We start from the raw sequence: 17,579 nt of genomic DNA on the forward strand, positions 1-17,579 counted from the left end.
TGAAGTCACAGTCAAGTGTGGAGAGAAGTGATAAAGAAGGCAAGAGGTGGAAAATAACAGAAAGAATGTATAAGCAGTTAAGGACTGATATAAGGATTTGTTCAAAACAAAGAAAAATTACCTGTGGAAAGTAGTTGTTCAGGCTAGACAGTGACTACTGATATGTCATACTACAAGTGATTATACTCCCTTTATAAGTCAATTAATGAAAAAAGATGTATGTAATGAGGTATGGAAACTTACAGTATTGATGACATAAAACTGACAAGACTAAGACAGATGAAAAGGGGATTTAAATTCAAGATGGCTAGGATAAATTAAAAGCTAAACATGGTGCACACTTTATTGCCCATGCAAATAAAATTTTACACAGCCAAACAAAGGGTGGATATATTTTAGCTGGGGAGAGGTATGGTAACAAAGGTCAAATAGGAAAAGAAAAAGGGGTTAGGAAAACATGGGATAATATAATGAAAACCCCTAGACTTTACTGTTTAAAATAAGATCAAAATACTCTTAGAATCATAAGACATTTAAACAGAATGCCTAAATACAAACAAAAAATATTTTATGCTAATACTGTAATAAAGATATTTGCTTAGCCACAATATTTAGTGTTCATTACTCTTTTTTAAAGAATTCCAGAATGGAGGGCAACTGAAAGAAAGAGTAAATCAAGGCACTCAAAAAGTCAAAAAGGTTAGAGAAACTAGATTTGTATTCCTTAGAAAAAAAGGAGATTACCAGCAGACCTCACCAAGATACATAAACTTCTCAAGGGAATCAAACAGATAATGGCTACAATGCTATTTGAGCTTGCACAAAAACAAACACAAAGGAATAAGAACTTAAATTAAGAAAGTTCCACCACAAAGGGACCTGAGAGAATTTCTTTATACAGAATGTAATAGAAAGGAGGGAAGATGGGTTGCAATTGGTGCAGTTTTTACAGTTTAAACCAAGTTAAACAGCTATTTGAAGGAAGAGCAATTGTGAAGAATTTGTGCTAACTCAAAGGAAAGGATGACACAGTTTTGGCCAGCTGTTGTTATACAATTTAAATTCTCCTACTTGGACTCTATCTGTTCCTATCAGAGACACTTTGTGAATCTGTCTTGTATCCTATGCATGCAAAATACTATTTAAATAATACTTTAAGTAGGTACACAAAATAATGGGGTTTGCTATTAATGCTGAAAAATTTAGGTATTTCTAACAAATGAACTCACAGAAAACATAGCTTAATGTTAACAGAATGCATCCAGATAAAAAACAATGAATATACTTAAAAATAAAACAAGAGTAGGTTAAATGGGCAAGGACACCATGGGTATATTTACACTTGTGCTTTACTGAGGTGTTGACTGATTAGTTCCACAGTAAAGCATCACAGTCTATACATGTGCCAATATTAGGGTACAGTGTATTAATTAACTCCAACATAAGAAAGTACTGTCAGGGACTGTAAGATAATACTTATGATAGAAAGTATGGTACTATTTTACAGTCCCTGAGAGCAGGGCTGTGGGAAATTTTGGCAGCCATTTCATTTAATTTCAGTTTCAGGCGTTTCAACATTGAAACACCAAATACGAAATGAAACGCAAGGCTCCGAAACAGCTCTGAAATGAAACAGGCCATCCAAAATGTTTCAGAAATGTTCTGAAATGTTTTGGAGCTGTTTCAGAGGTGGGCTTGCAGGGAAAGAGGGAAGGGGAGGAGGAGGGGAAGCATTACTCTGATATTGACATCTGTAGCTGACCATTGGCCAGTGACAGCAATCTGTCCCTGAGGTCCCTTCCAAACCCAGTGCTGGAGAATTGAACTAGGGACTGGGAAATCAAGCCAAGAGTGGGGGGAATGTTCAGGTCCCTGAACATTCCTCCAGGCCCTGGTTCAATTTCCCACCTTCCCTATCTTTCCCTCAGCTCTCTAATCACTTCCCCCAGCTCTTCCAGGGGGTGCAGGCCCCCGAAAGATGTAGGATGACAGAAGGGTGCTGCTGACAGCTGGGGATGGCAGTGACTCTGGGCTATTTCCCCAGCCAGCAGTACCAGCCTGCTGAAACCCTGCATGCTGATCAGGGGGCCGTGCCCCCTGGGAAGAGCTAGGGGAAAGATCAGAGAGCTGGGGATTGAACCAGGAGCTCCGGCTGACTGCTGGAGCCAACCCAACTCCTGGACAGCATGCAGCGCCCTGCCAAGCCGTACTGTACCCACACCACAAGACCAAGTGGGGGGGGCAATCCCCGCTGCCCCCGACTGCCTAGGGGGCCTCTGCCACAAGTGCCCAGAGGCCTCTGATTGCTGCTGCTGCTGCAGCCGGTGAGTGCAGGGCTTTTTTCTTTTTTTTTCACAAGCCCCGCACTCACCAGCTGCAGTAGCAGTGATTGGGGGGCCTCTGGGCACTCGTAGCAGAGCCCCTGCATACCACAGGGCAGTAGGGGGCAGTAGGGGGCAGTGGGAATCACCTCCCCCCATGTAGCACCCATGCAGTCACTGCCCCATGGCGCGGGTGCAGCACAGCTTGGCAGGGAGCTGCATGCTATCCAGGAGCTGGGGCAGCTCCAGCAGTCAGCCAGAGCCTGGCACCACTCAGCCCCAGCAGCCCCAGCTCCCAGACAGTGAACGGTGCTCTGCCGAGCCACGCTGCACCCACACGATGTGACAGCTGCCACGCAGGTGCCAGGTGGTGGGGAGGGGGAGCAATCCCCACTGTCTCACAGGGGGGGCTGTTCTTAACTAGTGAATGCAGGGCTTCTTCTTTTTTTTTAAAGCTCTGCGCTCACTGGCTGCAGAGCATGCGGATGACAGCATGCTGCTGTTGCTGGCTGGAGCCAGCGCCAGCACCCGAGTCTGCCTAGCATAGCCTGTGCTGAGCACTGGGAAGAACCCAGTGCTGGCGCTGGCCCCAGCTGGCAGTGGGATGGAGCCAGCAGCAGCACCAGGCTTCTCGGCACTTGGCATGGGCTGTGCCCAGCACCAGTCCCAGCTGGCAGTGGCAGCCTGGTGTCACCCTGTGTGCAGATCTGGGGGCCTGCTCTCCACAAGGGGAGTCTGGCACAGCCCCACAGCCCTCCCAGGGGATGTGGACCCCTGGATCTGCATGTGGAATGATAGCAGGCTGCTGCTGCCAGCAAGTGATACTAGTTTAGTTTTGCTTTGAACAGTTTAAGGTGCAGTTTCCCAGAAACCCCTAAACTTATCTCCTTGAAATTTGGCAGGCTTCATGGCCGCAAAAGGGGCTACCATGCCTGCAAGTTTAATCTAAATCAAGCATGAAATTACAAAGTTATAGGCAGTTTTGTAATTTGCCATTATAGCCTATGACCAAAACACTGTCAAAATTCTGAAACAGCTCTGAAACAGTGAAATGCAATGGGATAGTGATTCGAAACACCAAAACGAAACACTGTCCCTCCAAAATGCTGAATCCAAAACCGAACCAAAAAACAGGTTTTTCACACAGCCCTACCTGATAGTACTTACAGTCCCCTTACTGTCTTAGAGTACTATCTTACAACAGAATAATTAAGTGGAACAAAACACATGGGTTAGATGGTGACAGAGGCTGGCTGGGGCATGAGGGTGCTAAAGTGCAGGGGTTGCCTGCTGCCTAGCCACATGTCTCCGCAGGTTCTTCACCCTCATGCCCCAGCCATCCCCTCTGCTGCCCAATGCTGCCACCCGGCGCCTGGGGTGGAATGATAAAAGGGCAAAACAGGCAAAGGCTTTGCCATATATATTAAGGTGATGTACAAGTAAGGTGATTTTATGAGGTGCTGTACAAAATGGAAGGCAGGGCTGTTGAAAGCCTCTGAGCAAAGGTCAGAGGGGAAAGCAGCACGGGGAATGTCAAAGTGGGCAACTGCTACAGGTCACTAAACTGGAAGGATGAGGTGGATGGTGCCTTCTTTAAACAACTGATAGAAGTTTCCAAATCACAGGATGTTTGTTCTCATGGGGGAGTTTACTTGTTGGGACATCTGCTGGGAGGGAAACAGCAGTACACAAGAATTCCTAAGTAATTCTTGGAGTGTGTTGGAGATAACTATTTGGTAGAGATGGCAGAGAGGCAAAGTAGGGATGAAGCTCTTCTTGACTTACTGCTCCCAAACAGGGAGGAATTGGCTTTGAATGTTAAGGTGGAAGGTAGCTTGGGTGTGACAGTGACCACAACATGATAGTGTTCAAAATCCTTAGGTAAGAAAGGAAGAGAGCAGCAGACTAAGGACAGTGGACTTCACGCAAGGAAACTTTAACAAACTCAAGGAACTGGTGAGCAGGATCCCATGGGAACCAAGTCCGGGGGAGAAAAGGAATCCAAGAAAGCTGACTATACTTAAGGGCTAGGGACAGAAGTTACACAAACTGGTTTAAGCGATCAGAAACTGGTTTAAACCTGTAACAGAACAGAAGTTCAGTGCATATAAGCCAGTTTCAAAATGGCTGAAACCAGTGTAAGATAAAAGTGGTTGAATGTAGTATCAGACTTAACTGATTTGCATCAAACCGGTTAATGAAACTGCTGTCCCAGACCTGTTCCTGGTTCAAGTTGAATCACAGCCCCCCAGCATACTTTCCAGCCCCTGGCTGGGCTGGGCTGTGCTGTCTGCTCCAGCAGAGAAGGCTTGGGTGGAGGGAGGCAGGGACTGCCCTCCCCCTCCCTGTAAACCCTGGCTGGGGTCTAGGGCCAGGGAAGAGGGTTAAACTTCCCTTCCTCTGAGTACAGAACTGCTGTGCCTTGCTAAAATCTTACTGCTGGCTATGACTGGACTACAAATCCAAGAGGCACCTGGTAGCAGGAAGAGGAAGTGATGAGAAACCTGCAGAGTCCTGCTGCTGTGATTGTGGGCTGCAAATCCCAGAGACCTCAGGGGCAGCAGGAAGAGGAAGCAAACACATTGTGCCAGAGCGCTATGTGCCAGAGTGCCATGTTCTAATGCCCTCTGGCTTCTGGCCTAAGCCACTGCAAGTATGCGACTTCAATTTCTGAATCAAAAGTGAATGTCTGTCCAGTTGTTTCTCAGTTTAATCTCTACAGCTTAGACTGCCCTACAAAGACTGAACTGATTCAGCCTTGGGCTTTTTGACTGTGTGTACTTAGCCTAAGAAGGCACTTTAAGGGCAAAGGAGCAGCTGTCCTGATGAGATAGAAGAATGGAAAATGTAACAGACTAAGCTGGATAGACAGCAATCTTTTCAGTGAGCTGAATCTCAACTTGGAAGCCTAAACAAAATGTAAAATTGGTCATAGTGCTAGAGAAGAATATAAGAGTATTGCATTGGTATGCATGCAGAAAATTTGGAAAGCCAAAGAATGTTTTGAGATGTAAGTGGAAATGGATATAAAAGGCAATAAAAAAGGATTCTACAAGTATGTCAAAAGTAAAAGGAAGATCAAAGAAACCATAGGTCCCTTATGGAATGTGGAAGGCAATCTAGTTATGGATGATGCAGTAAAGGCTGAAGTATTTTGTGCCTTTTTTTACTTCAGTCTTCACAAATAGGGGCAGCTACCAGATGACAAGTACAGTTGGCAGCAAAGATAAGGAAGGTGACAAACAGCCTAGAGTAGCAGAGGAAAAAGTTAGGGATTACTTAAAGAAGCAAGATGCTTTCAAGTTAGCAAGGCCAAAGGGATGCAGCCTAAGGTACTGAAGGAATTGCCTGAGGTAATTTCAGAGTCATTGGCTATCCTCTGTGAGAACTTGTGGTGAGGTGAGGTCCCAGATGATTGGAGAAGGGCAAATACAGTGCCCATTGTTAGAATAGGGAAGAAGGAGAACTACAGACTAGTCACCTTGACCTTGATACCTGGAAAAATCATGGAGTAGGTCCTCCCTGTGAAGCACTTAGAGGAGAACAAGGTAATCAGGAATAGCCAGCATAGATTCACCAAGATCCTGACCAATCTGATTTCCTTCTATGATAAGGTGACAGGCTTTGTGGATGGAGGGAGAGCAGTGGATACAACACACCTTGACTTTAGCAAAGCATATGACACTTGTTTCCCACAGCATTGTCATTAACATGATATGGAAATACAGACTAGACAAAAGTACTATACAGTGGATACATAACATTACCGTGCTCAGTGAGTAATCATAAATGGCTTAATGTCTAGTTGGGACAAGGTATCTTGTGAGGTTCCCCAGGGTCTGTCCTAGGTCTGGTATTGTTTAATATCGTTATTAATTATTTGGATGATGGGACTAAGTGCGCGCTTAACAACTTGGTGGATGACTGAGCCAAAAGGAGTAAAAGGAGCCTGGGAGCCAAACCTGGAGGGAGAGAAGAGGGAGCACAGGTACCAGAAGTGGTTGTTCTTCCTGTGGCTGGAGCCAGCAAGTCCCTACCAGGGTATTCCACCACGCAAAGCCATGCCTGCATGACTCTCCACTGGAGCAACCAGGGGGCCTGAGTGCATGCCCATCTGCTGTTCAGAAGCTTGAGGCTCTCCCCAGAGGAGAAACCTCTGCCAAGCCAGACGATGCTGAGGGCAAACTGGTACACAAGAGATGTGGTCCAGATAATAGGGTGGGAGCAGCCACCCTAAGTCCAGTTCCACCCACACCCACTCACCACATCGCCCACAAGGACAAACAGGTCAGCTGGGAATAGGAGAGGGCAGCCTGGTGGTCACTGCCAGAGCTCACAGAGGGGAAGACCTCACTCGCAATCCCTTCAGTCCTGTTCAGTCCGCCTGAACAATCATGGAGTCAGTCTCCCAGTGGGGGGTTATCTGGGCCATAAGTGTTACGTGGGCATAAAGAAACACTCCACAAAGCACTATGGTACATGGCCAGCCCTGGGCTCAGGCCCAAGCCAGGGGGTACCTGCAACATGGGACCACACGGGAACCAGGTGAACCCCATCTCAAGAAGTCCCAGGTGTTGAGACAAAAGCTCTAGGCACAGTGGCCATCAAAGCCCTGACCACTGCATCATTCCAACTGTTTGAGTTAAAGTATTGTTCAGTTATTATGTCCGTAGCCTATGAAGCTGTGGCCATACTCCTGCAGGCAGATATGCAGACAGATTACTAGACCCTAATGCATGAGTAGACAGCACCCTAATTACACCAGGATACCACTGAAGCCAATCTGTACCACCCGAAGAGGAGGAGCCCCACAGAAGAAGTGCCAGAGTCACCCAGGGTGTGGGGGAGGCCATTGAACTACACCTCCAGGTAAAATCTACTTCAACAACAAATCATGGTGAGCGAGTAGATCCTGGTGTGAAAAGGCTAAACATGCAGGGCCCACCATCAATGACACCATGATCATGAACCTGTCACAATGACATCAAGTTGAGTGCAGCTGCAGACCCCCCGGATGGTAGGGCTAGGATGACTTGGATAGACTGGAGAAATGGTGAAATTCACACAAGGACAGTGCAAACTCCTGCATGCAGGATAGAATAACTGTATACACAAATAGAGACTGGGGAATGACCGGCTAGATTGCAGTACTGTACAGAAGGACCTGATGGTTACAGTAGATGATAACGCAAATATAAACCAAAAGTGTGCTCTTGTTACAAAAATGCCAACAGCTTATTGGATTGTATTAAAAGGAGTGCCATATGCAAATCGAGGGAAGTGAATTTCCCTCTCTATTCAGAACTGGTGGGCTTCATATGGAGTACTGTGTTCAGTTTTGGGCCCCATACTGCAAGGAGGAAGTGGATATTTCGGAAAGAGTCCAGAGCAGAGGTACAAAAATGATTACAGTCCTGGGAGGCACAACTTATGCTAAATAGCCATATTTAGTCTAAGAAGAGAAGACTGAGGGGGGACTTAGTAAATCTTCAAATGCGTAAGGGCAATGACAGAGAGGATGTAGATGGGCTTTTGTCTCTGGCCACAGGGAACAGGACTAGAAGAAATGGCCTCAAGCTGCAGCACAGGAAATTTAGATTGGAAGAACTGTTTGATTCTGGGATAGTCAAACATTAGGACAGGCTAACTAGGGAAACTGTGCAATTGCCATCCTTGGAAGTTTTCAAGAGCAGGGTGGACAGACACTTAGCTGGGATGGTTCAGTCAGAAATGATCCTGCCTTCAATGACCTCATGAGGTCCCTTCCAGCCCTACTTTCCTATGATCCTGAGTGAGTTAGAAACCCATGAAATATGTTGTCAGTAAGGATCATAAAGTATAAATAATAAAAATGAGTAGATAAGAAAAGAAAGAAAAGAGAATTTAGGATACAATGCATGGCAAAATGGGGAAATAAAGTTGAAATATACTAGGAGGGAGAAGCTGTTTTTGGCCATGAGCTCCTAACTATCTTGACACTAAAATAATTTTATACAGATAACCCACTATATAAACATAACTTCATTATCAATAAAAATAATTTGTGGTTAAAGCATGAAGAGATCTTCAAAACACGGGAATTTTTATATATTCATACTTTCATGGGCATTACTACTTGAAGAAACATTTTTTTTAAATCAATTCCTTTCTTTAAAAGTGTTCAGCTGGATTTTAGGGTCAAGGTCAGTTTAAAATGCACTGTAATCAATGTGGGAAACCTACAAGGAGGTCAACTACAATAAAAAGAAATAGTGAAAAGACTAAAGATAAGCTTAGAAAGGCTTAGGAAATTAATTCTTTTCCAGCAGATGCCTAAAATTCCACAACAAGAAGTTCATTGACTGCCCTTAATGAGATGATTCTGAACAGACTGCAGTTACTAAAGGAATACAATCGTATAGTGGTTAAATCTTTTGATGTGTATTATATGCAATTGTGTAAAACATTCATTGAGAGACTCCATGTAAGTTTAATAAAAACCCTGTATATGTATATATATCATATATCTAAAGATTCTTGATAATTTGATTTGTCATCTGTTGTGCACTCCACATTTCAAGGATGTCAAATGTGATGAATTGTCCTGCTGCATCCGATTACCTATATTCAATATAATAGTGACAACTCATTAATCAGGCCATAGGATTACTGGTCTAGTATGAGATGCCACAAACTGGAATCTTTATTAGGGATGACAGAGAAGCAGTGCCAATATGCACACTCATTATCTACATCAGAGCTGACAGCTCTGATTAGAAGGGAGCTCTGGGTCTAATGTGTTTTTATTAAGAGAACCCACTGGCTACCAGTAAATTATTGGTACATTGAAAGCTAGCAAGTTACAATCCATAGACCAGGATGCAAAATGATGACGATTCCTGGAGCTATCCACACCTGCACAACATTACAATTTCTGCCCTGGGTCCCATTTTTTGCTCTGCAAAGTAAAGTACCTTCAATTTCTTTTTCTGAGAGTGTATTTACACGTTGCCATATGACAACGTTGCTACAGCACTGTGTTTTAGTACTTCCTTTTAGAAGTATGGTTGTTACCGGCGCACAGTTTGATTTCACCACTACGTCACCAGAGCAGCATACTATACTGAGGGAGCACGCCACTATGGCAATGTAGCTGCTGATCACGTGTAGACCCATACGGTCGCTATGTCACCCTAGTGCACCATATGGTGACATATGCAGTGTGATGTAGTGTGATGTGTAGATGTGCCCTAAGAATTGTGCTTTATTTCTATAATGCTAGCAAACAAAAAAGCATCTTCTTTTACTTGAGAATGGTGATTTAGTGAATGAGTTGTTCTTTTGATTCATGCCAAAAGAGCAAAAGATAATATAAGTGATATTTGCTAATAGATTCTAATTCAGGGAAAAATTTTGGTCTTACATGGTTCATCCTGTTCATGGTAGTAGGTTAAAACTGTTCTGAACTCATAATGGGCTCCATATTTTGTTTACAACCCAAAATGAAAAGCATGGTTAAAACCTATCAGTGGTAAAATGTTTAGTATCTATTATGAACATAAGTCTAACCACCTTATAGTAATTAAAGACATAAGAAAATGATTGATACTCTGAGGCCATAAAAGTGTATCAGTTGAAAAGCTATTATGATTGCACTGTGAGCTTTAGACACTCTACACTGGGCAATGAATGATGGTATTTACACTGATATGCATTCCACATAAAGCTGATATTCATTTTGCAAAATTGGGTAATGATCTGGTGCAGATAGTTTAAACTATACATCAGACATTGGTCAATGATGGAAAATTAATTTACTCTAATTCTAGAACTAGTTTTGTTTACAACCTGCACTAAATATTCAAACCTTGGGTTTCTATAGTTTGAAACCCCAAAAGCTCTTGTCATCTCTTCCTCTTTTCAAAATGCTCTTTGAACACTATGAAAACAGAGGGATAGAAACACGTATAAGGAAAATTTTAACTGTCTCAGCTGGAATAATGTATTTAACATTTATCAAGAGAATGATGTAACCACGATACTCATAATCAGGATTAAATGATGTACATGTGAGCATAATCTTTGTGACCTTATTTATCAGTGCAAATCCTATGCTTAATTTTAAAGACATGAATAGTTGCACTGATGTGCAAGTTTTTACTGAATTATGGTCTTTAAGAAGATAAAAGTTAGTCGGGAGGTATCTGGTAGAAACTAAGGCTGTCTTATCCTTGCCCTTGAGCAACTAGTTTTCCCTGAAGAATCACTACAAAACTGGTTTCCACTGCACATTTACTTTGGTAAAACTGAAGAAGGTACTATGTAATTCAAACTAAAATCCTTTTAACTACTATGTTTACACTGTCAGATATATGAAATGGGACTTGAGTATAAATAAGAAAGACACTGTAAAGTACACTCAATATTCCCTGAATATAACCACATATCACAGAACCATAGAAAATTAGTGTTGGAAGCAACCTCCAGTCCAACCCACTGTTCATAGCAGGACCATCCCCAACTAGATAATCCCAGTTAAAGCTTTGTTCAGCCAGGTCTTAAAAACCTCCAAGGATGGAGATTCCACCATTTAACAGAGAGCCTGGAACCCCCTGTTACTTTACAATAATAGCATCTCAGCCAGGGAGCCCTACAGGCTAAGCAACAGCTACAGATCGCTGGGGTAACAGGCTAATGGAGCAATTAGCAGGCACCTGCAGGTGGTCAACTGACCGGATGTAGACGGGGCCGTGGGAGCATATAAGCCCAAAGCTAGGGCTGGCAAGGGAGTCTCTCCCTGACAGCTACAGAGGAAAGAGCTCCTGCCCAGGAGAGCCATGTGGGGATGCTGGGTTGACTGCTTTGCTGTCTAGAGGAACAATGAGGCTCAGGGAGCCTACAAGGAGCCCAGGATTCTGTATGATGTTTTCACTCTTAAAGGGAAAGCAGGCTGTTGTTACGTTACGTTACGTTACGTTACGTTACGTTACGTTACGTTACGTTATAGCCCCAGGGGCTTATGTTGACATCGTGTTTAAACTGGCGGTTTGCACTGGGACTGTAAGGGGTGGTTATGGAGGTCCCATTAGTGCCTGTGGGCACCAGGAGCAGGTTCAAGGCTCTAGTGAGTATTGAGTCCAGAGCAGGCATAGTGCAAGGCACCAGCCAGCTAGGGGCCTAGTGCCCAACAGATGGGGGGCCAGGGACCTGGTGACCAGAAAGGATAGATTGAAGCTAGTGCCTCAAAGCCAGGGCCAAATCAGGTAGAAGGCCTAGCTAAATTAAAGGGACAAAGCCCCAACAGAGGGAACAATGTTATTGTAACACCCACAAGGCCTGAGGCATAGTGTGGGGGAGAACTTAGAGCCACACAATGCCACAGCTGGGGTCTATATAGCAGGTGGGGGAAGCCCCTGAGGCAGAGGATTCCTCCCCAAGCCAGCTCTGCGATCTCCACAGTCCCACCCCCTCACCAGCAGCATCAGTTTATAGAACACTGCATAGTTTGGATCTTTTCCACCTTGGGCTTTTGACTCTCTGTACATAGCCTGAAAGTCAAGGAAAACATACTGATTTACTTTTTTTGTTCAGAATCTAAATTGGATAATTATAATTATAACAAATATAGGTTAAATACTTGAAAACAAGAACCTCAATCCCTTGCATTTAAGTAAATCATGGAAAGAGATAAAAATGTAGAGACTGAGATACAAAGATCTTGCTCACAAACCATGGGTAAAAAATAATTATTTTAATTGTTTAAGTGTTAAATATTCATTCTCTTAAGCACAAATGAAATGGCACAATATTCTATGCCAGAAATTAAATTAGAAACAGAAGTATGCATTGACATAATAGATCAAATTCTTCCCAACTGCTTTCTATTGAGGTCCAACAAGTTACAAAAGAATTAAATATAGCTAATTAATAAACACTAGATCTATTGCTATAAACACAATGGGCAAGTTTTTTTTACTTGTTGCAGCCCTTTGAAGTCAATGGAGGTACTTACTCCTTTGGAAGATGTAGCCCAGTGTGAATTTCATGTATATAACACTAAATTAAGATCACAGCAGTGACTTATCAAGAAGACTTAAGAATGGAATGGGACAGTTAATATGTATTAGGGCTGTGTGAAGCTTCGGGTGCTGATTCGATTTGGAGGAGATTTTGCCCGATTTGGTAGCCAAATCTCTGAGTCAAATTGGGAGACCAATACAAAGGTCCAAAATGATTTGGAGATTCGGGCAGTCCCCACTGCAGGAAGCTGGACATGCACTCACTGCCAGTAAGTAAAGCCAGAGGGGAGATGAAGTGGGGGGGAGGGGGGGAGGACCATGGGGAGATCCCCACCAGGCCCCATCCCCTGCCTGCTCTCCCAGCCCCCGAGTGCCCCCCAATCCCCGCCCACTCTCCCAACCCCATCAATGGCAGCCTGTTGGGGCTTCTGGGGGCTCATGGCAGCAGATGGTCAGTGCAGGGCTTTTTTTAAAAAAGGTGCCAAGACGCTGGGGCCAGGCAGGGCAGCCATTTACTGGGATGGGAGAGTGGGTGGGGGATGGGGGTTCATGGCAAAGCCCCCCATGCAGTGCCAGGCAGTGGGGTGCAGCAGGATTCCCCCCGCCCCCCCTGGCCTGGAAGCAGCCGGTGAGTGCAGGGCTTTTTTTAAAAAAAAGCTAGGATGCTGGGGCTGGGCAGGGCAGCCTTTGATGGGGATGGGGCCTGCTTGATTCAGAGATTCGGATGATTCAGCAGCGGCCAAATCTCCGAATCAGATTTGGCTGAATTGATACAGGACAGTGATTCGAATCACCAAATTGAATCACTGTCCCCCGAATCAGTCGAATCCAAAGTGAATACTAGCCATTTTGCCCGGGCCTAATATGTAGTACTGTATTCTGAATATATTTTACAAGCTATGCCAAAATTATGATTAATTACTTAAAATATTTTACAAAAAATATGTGTCACCTTATCTGACTGAAAAATCTAGTTCATTTATGTTGTTGTTTTTCCTTTTTCTTTCTGGACACAGACTACCTAAATTTTTCCACTGGATGAACTATGTAAATATACTGTCCTGGTTGGAACCAGTTAGCAATTCACATTAAAGTGACAAAGATTTTCTGTGATGGCCATAACATTTCCACTAAACCAAGAGGCCATTTAACTTCCAGGAGATCAGACACAAAAAATCACTCTTCACAATTTAATTTAGGTCACGTTATCTTCACTGATCTTATAAGCCATTGCATTGTGACTCTTCCTCATCAGGACTAATCCATTTGAATCTCATTCTAAAGTACTGATTGATGAGGTACTGGACTGGCACTCAATAATCTTTATCACATCAGCCAAACTCTAGGACTGAGAGTAAAGAGTTTGTTTCTGGGTGGTAGTGGTGACAAGCACACCAAAGTGTCCCCTTGTTCAGTCTAATGGGGTGAATTGAAAGATTAGGCTGTCGGGCAAGCACAAGGCCTCATTTTTCTTCTGTGCCACAGAGGTCGCCCCTTACTGTAGTCAGCATTTGATTGTGATTAATTTGTCAAGGCTGGCTATACAATGGAAAAGAAGAAATGGATTGCCAATTACAGTTAGCCTTCTCACAGAATGCTCCTCAACCCAGTGCCATTCTGCAGTAGTGACAGCTTAGAAATAAACTGAATTCAGCTCTATTGAGCAGAAACCTGACCCTAGGTATATTTTAAAGAAGCAGAAGTTAAAGGGAAAAAAAAGTCACCTTCTAACAACATTTTACTGGATGGTTAACTTATATGCCAGCCTTGCCAGTAGGTACACAAAAAGGCTATTCACATTTATTTTTGTACTCAGCTTGTTAAAATACACTGAACTTCTGACTTACAACCTAACACTATCCAGCGAGGTGCACTGAAGATTTATTTCTGAACACCTCACCCTGAAGAAGCCTGAAGGAGAATTTAACATCTATGCCACAGCTGCTAAATAAACAAAACTGACAATGATTTTATCTTTCACAGAAGTTTTTAAAAAGCATGCAGACCTTTTTCTGAATTGCACACACAGAAAAGCGAATGTAGCCAGTTTAGGTCTGATAACAGTAGATTACAGAGTCATGTGGTTTATCTTTCATTAATTTGTTTACTGCTCCCACGATAGTGATATTTTAAAATAGAATACTAAAATCCCTGATGGAATATATTAATGAAATCAAATATTATTTAATTATTTCATACTAGAATATATATACTAGAAACATCAGAATCTTTTACTTGTTCTTTATTTGACTTGTTCTTTATTTGACATTATTATCTACCAGGACTCCAGCACTATGCCCCCAATCCAGCAGAGATGTATGCATGTGATTAAATATTGTGCATATTTTTCAAGTAAACTAGTCATATGTTATTAAGCATGTGCATAGTCATCGTAGGGTCAGGACCCACATTTTTACTATTTCAGAAAAATCAGTGAAAATATTTCTGGTCATACTTCTTTCCTTGAAATATAAGTATCATTACACCTCTAGGGTACAGTGTTTTAAATGCTCCTGAATTAATTCCTTCTTGCATTATCATCAAATAATTTTGCCTGCTATTACTTTGCAAGGTCTCAGGTAGGGCACTAAAAAAAACTAAACAAAAAAACCTTTGTCATATGACCTTTATCTTGTAAAGGCTGAGCCAAAAAGATTAACACTATAAGTAACATACAAAAATTAAATGAATATCCTAAAATTCAACTGTAGCTATCTAAAATTGCATTAGTTATTAGGAAAGTAAACCCAACCGACTGGATGGTAGTAGATAAAGACAAACAGGGGTTAAAATAGATTTTTAATTAAGAAAATATGGTATTTCCAATTCAATAGGCCAAGCTAAAATTATATTGGCTTTTGCATTTTAAAGAATATTTTTAAAATAAAGTAGGAATGATATTCTACTTTTCTCTAAAAAATGTATCTGCTGTCACTGAATTTCACTGGGGGGCTTCGGGGGAGCTCGCTGCGCCCCCGCTCCCCCGAAGCCCCCCAGAAACCCTCCAGGAGCCGTGGAGCCCCCCGCTGACCCCCAGCGCAGCCGGGGTCAGCGGGGCCCGTGGAGAGAAGGGGCTAACCCCCTTAGTGTGTGTGTGGGAGGCGGCAGCTGAGTGGAGCCGGGCCGGGTCAAGCCCCGCCCAGGCCCCTACTTGGCCCAGCCCCCCAGGGAGAGAGAGAGAGAGAGAGAGAGAGAGAAGGGGGGGTACTCACCAGCCCCCCTCCAGTAAGGCAGGGTCCCCCAAATCCCGGGCAGGGCCCCCTTATTTGCCTTAAGAGCAGCTTCCTCGACGGCAGGCCCACTGCGCATGCGCGCAGTTTAAAAGGGCCCGCCAACCGGGAAAAAGCCCAGTTAGACGCGGGAGCGGCGAGAGACGCGCGGGTGAAAGCTCGCTGCGCCCCCGCTCCCCCGAAGCCCCCCAGAAACCCTCCAGCAGCCGCGGAGCCCCCCGCTGACCCCCAGCGCAGCCGGGGTAAGCGGGGCCCGTGGAGAGAAGGGGCTAACCCCCTTAGTGTGTGTGTGGGAGGCTGCAGCTGAGTGGAGCCGGGCCGGGTCAAGCCCCGCCCAGGCCCCTACTTCGCACAGCCCCCCAGGGAGCCACGCGACCGGAGCCGCACGAACATGCTGCACAAACAGGCGCGCTTCTCTGCCGGCGTGTGAGTTAGCGCGGATTTCGCGCGGGAGGGCGCCAGACCCTGCCTGCGCACCCCCCAGGGTAGACAGTCCCAGCCGTAGCCAGCCTACCTGAGGCATGACACGGATGGGCACGCGCCGCACCCCGAGGGTCCCCTCGGGTTCCGCGGCCCCCCACTCTGGCACCTCAGAGACGGCCACCCAGACGGAGCCCCTGGTTCCAGGGCTCCACGCAGACGGAGCCCCTGGCTCTCGGCTGCGGGGGCTGCCTGTCCCTTTTTCAGGCTCTGGGGCCTGGGAGCATGGCGACCTCCCCTTGCAGGGTCTGCTCCCTTTTGGGGTCTCTGGCACGCCACAGACTGCGTGCCATCAGGGACTGCGAGCAGGAGATACACTCCTACTGCCAGGCCCTTCTCCCCCAGGAGGCAGAGGGTAGATCGCAGTCTCCCTCCAGGCCAGAGGAGGACTCTGGGACCTCCTGCTGTGTCCAGCCAGGGGCATGGACCAAGGTGGTCAAGGGCCCTAAGGCCCGCCGCACCAAGGCCCCTCCCCCACCAGAACTGAGCAACAGGTACGCACCTCTTGCTGCCCCAGCAGAGCCTGCTGAGTTGCCGGCCCCCACAGGCAACATGGGCCTAACTGCAACTCCCGCCCCTGCTCTCCCCAAGACAAAACGTAAGGTGTTTGTTGTGGGAGACTCCCTCCTGAGGGGGACGGAGGGGCCAATCTGCCACCCTGACCCCTTAGCCCGGCAAGTCTGCTGCTTCCCAGGGGCCCGCATCCAGGACATTGCAGAGAGGATCCCCAAGCTCCTCAAACCCACAGACCACTATCCCATGCTCCTTATTCATGTGGGCACCAATGACACGGCTCGGTGCACTCCCAGCCAGGTCATGAGGCGCTACAGGGATTTGGGAACGGGGCTTAAGGGTCTGGGGGCACAGGTGGTGTTCTCGTCGATCCTCCCAGTCTCAGGCTATGGGCTGAGAAGGGACAGGAGAATCTATGTGGTCAACCAAAGACTGCGGCGCTGGTGTCGTCAGGAAGGCTTTGGCTTTCATGACCACAGCCCGCTCTTTGGCGAGAGAGGCAGCGAGCTGCTGGGAAGAGATGGTCTCCACCTCTCTCCCCTAGGGAGGAGGCTCTTCTCAGCCAGACTGGCTGACCTGCTCCACCGGGCTTTAAACTAAGCCCGCTGGGGGATGGGGGGACTACCGCCACTGCTGGCCCGCTGAACAATCCTTGCAAAGCCAGCAGATCACGGCACTCAAGGGAGCCCACCCCAGCCCCAGCCCTGGTAAAATCTGTGGGCAAGGAAGGAGCCCCCCAGGGGGCATTTGCCTGCCTGTACACAAATGCCAGGAGCTTGGGGAATAAGCAGGAGGAGCTCATCCTCCTGCTCAGTGCAAACAATTACAATGTCATAGGGATCACGGAGACCTGGTGGGACTCCACCCATGACTGGACCACGGGGATAGATGGCTATACCCTGTACAGGAGGGATCGTGTAGAGAAAAGGGGCGGGGGTGTAGCTCTCTATGTTAAGGAAAGCTACGCGTCCCTGCAAGCTGATATTGGCGACCAGGGTGGACGGCTGGAGACCCTCTGGGTTAAAATCCGTGGGGAA

The 17,579-nt window shown here is 45.7% G+C and overlaps 1 protein-coding gene across 3 annotated transcripts in view; it reads right to left on the reverse strand.

Moving 5' to 3' along the window:
• Nucleotides 1-17,579, reverse strand: part of MACROD2 (mono-ADP ribosylhydrolase 2) — a 1,573,191-nt gene that overhangs the window by 467,256 nt on the left and 1,088,356 nt on the right. The window lies entirely within an intron of this gene.

This window comes from Alligator mississippiensis, chromosome 1, assembly GCF_030867095.1.
Source record: "Alligator mississippiensis isolate rAllMis1 chromosome 1, rAllMis1, whole genome shotgun sequence".
NCBI lineage: Eukaryota > Metazoa > Chordata > Crocodylia > Alligatoridae > Alligator > Alligator mississippiensis.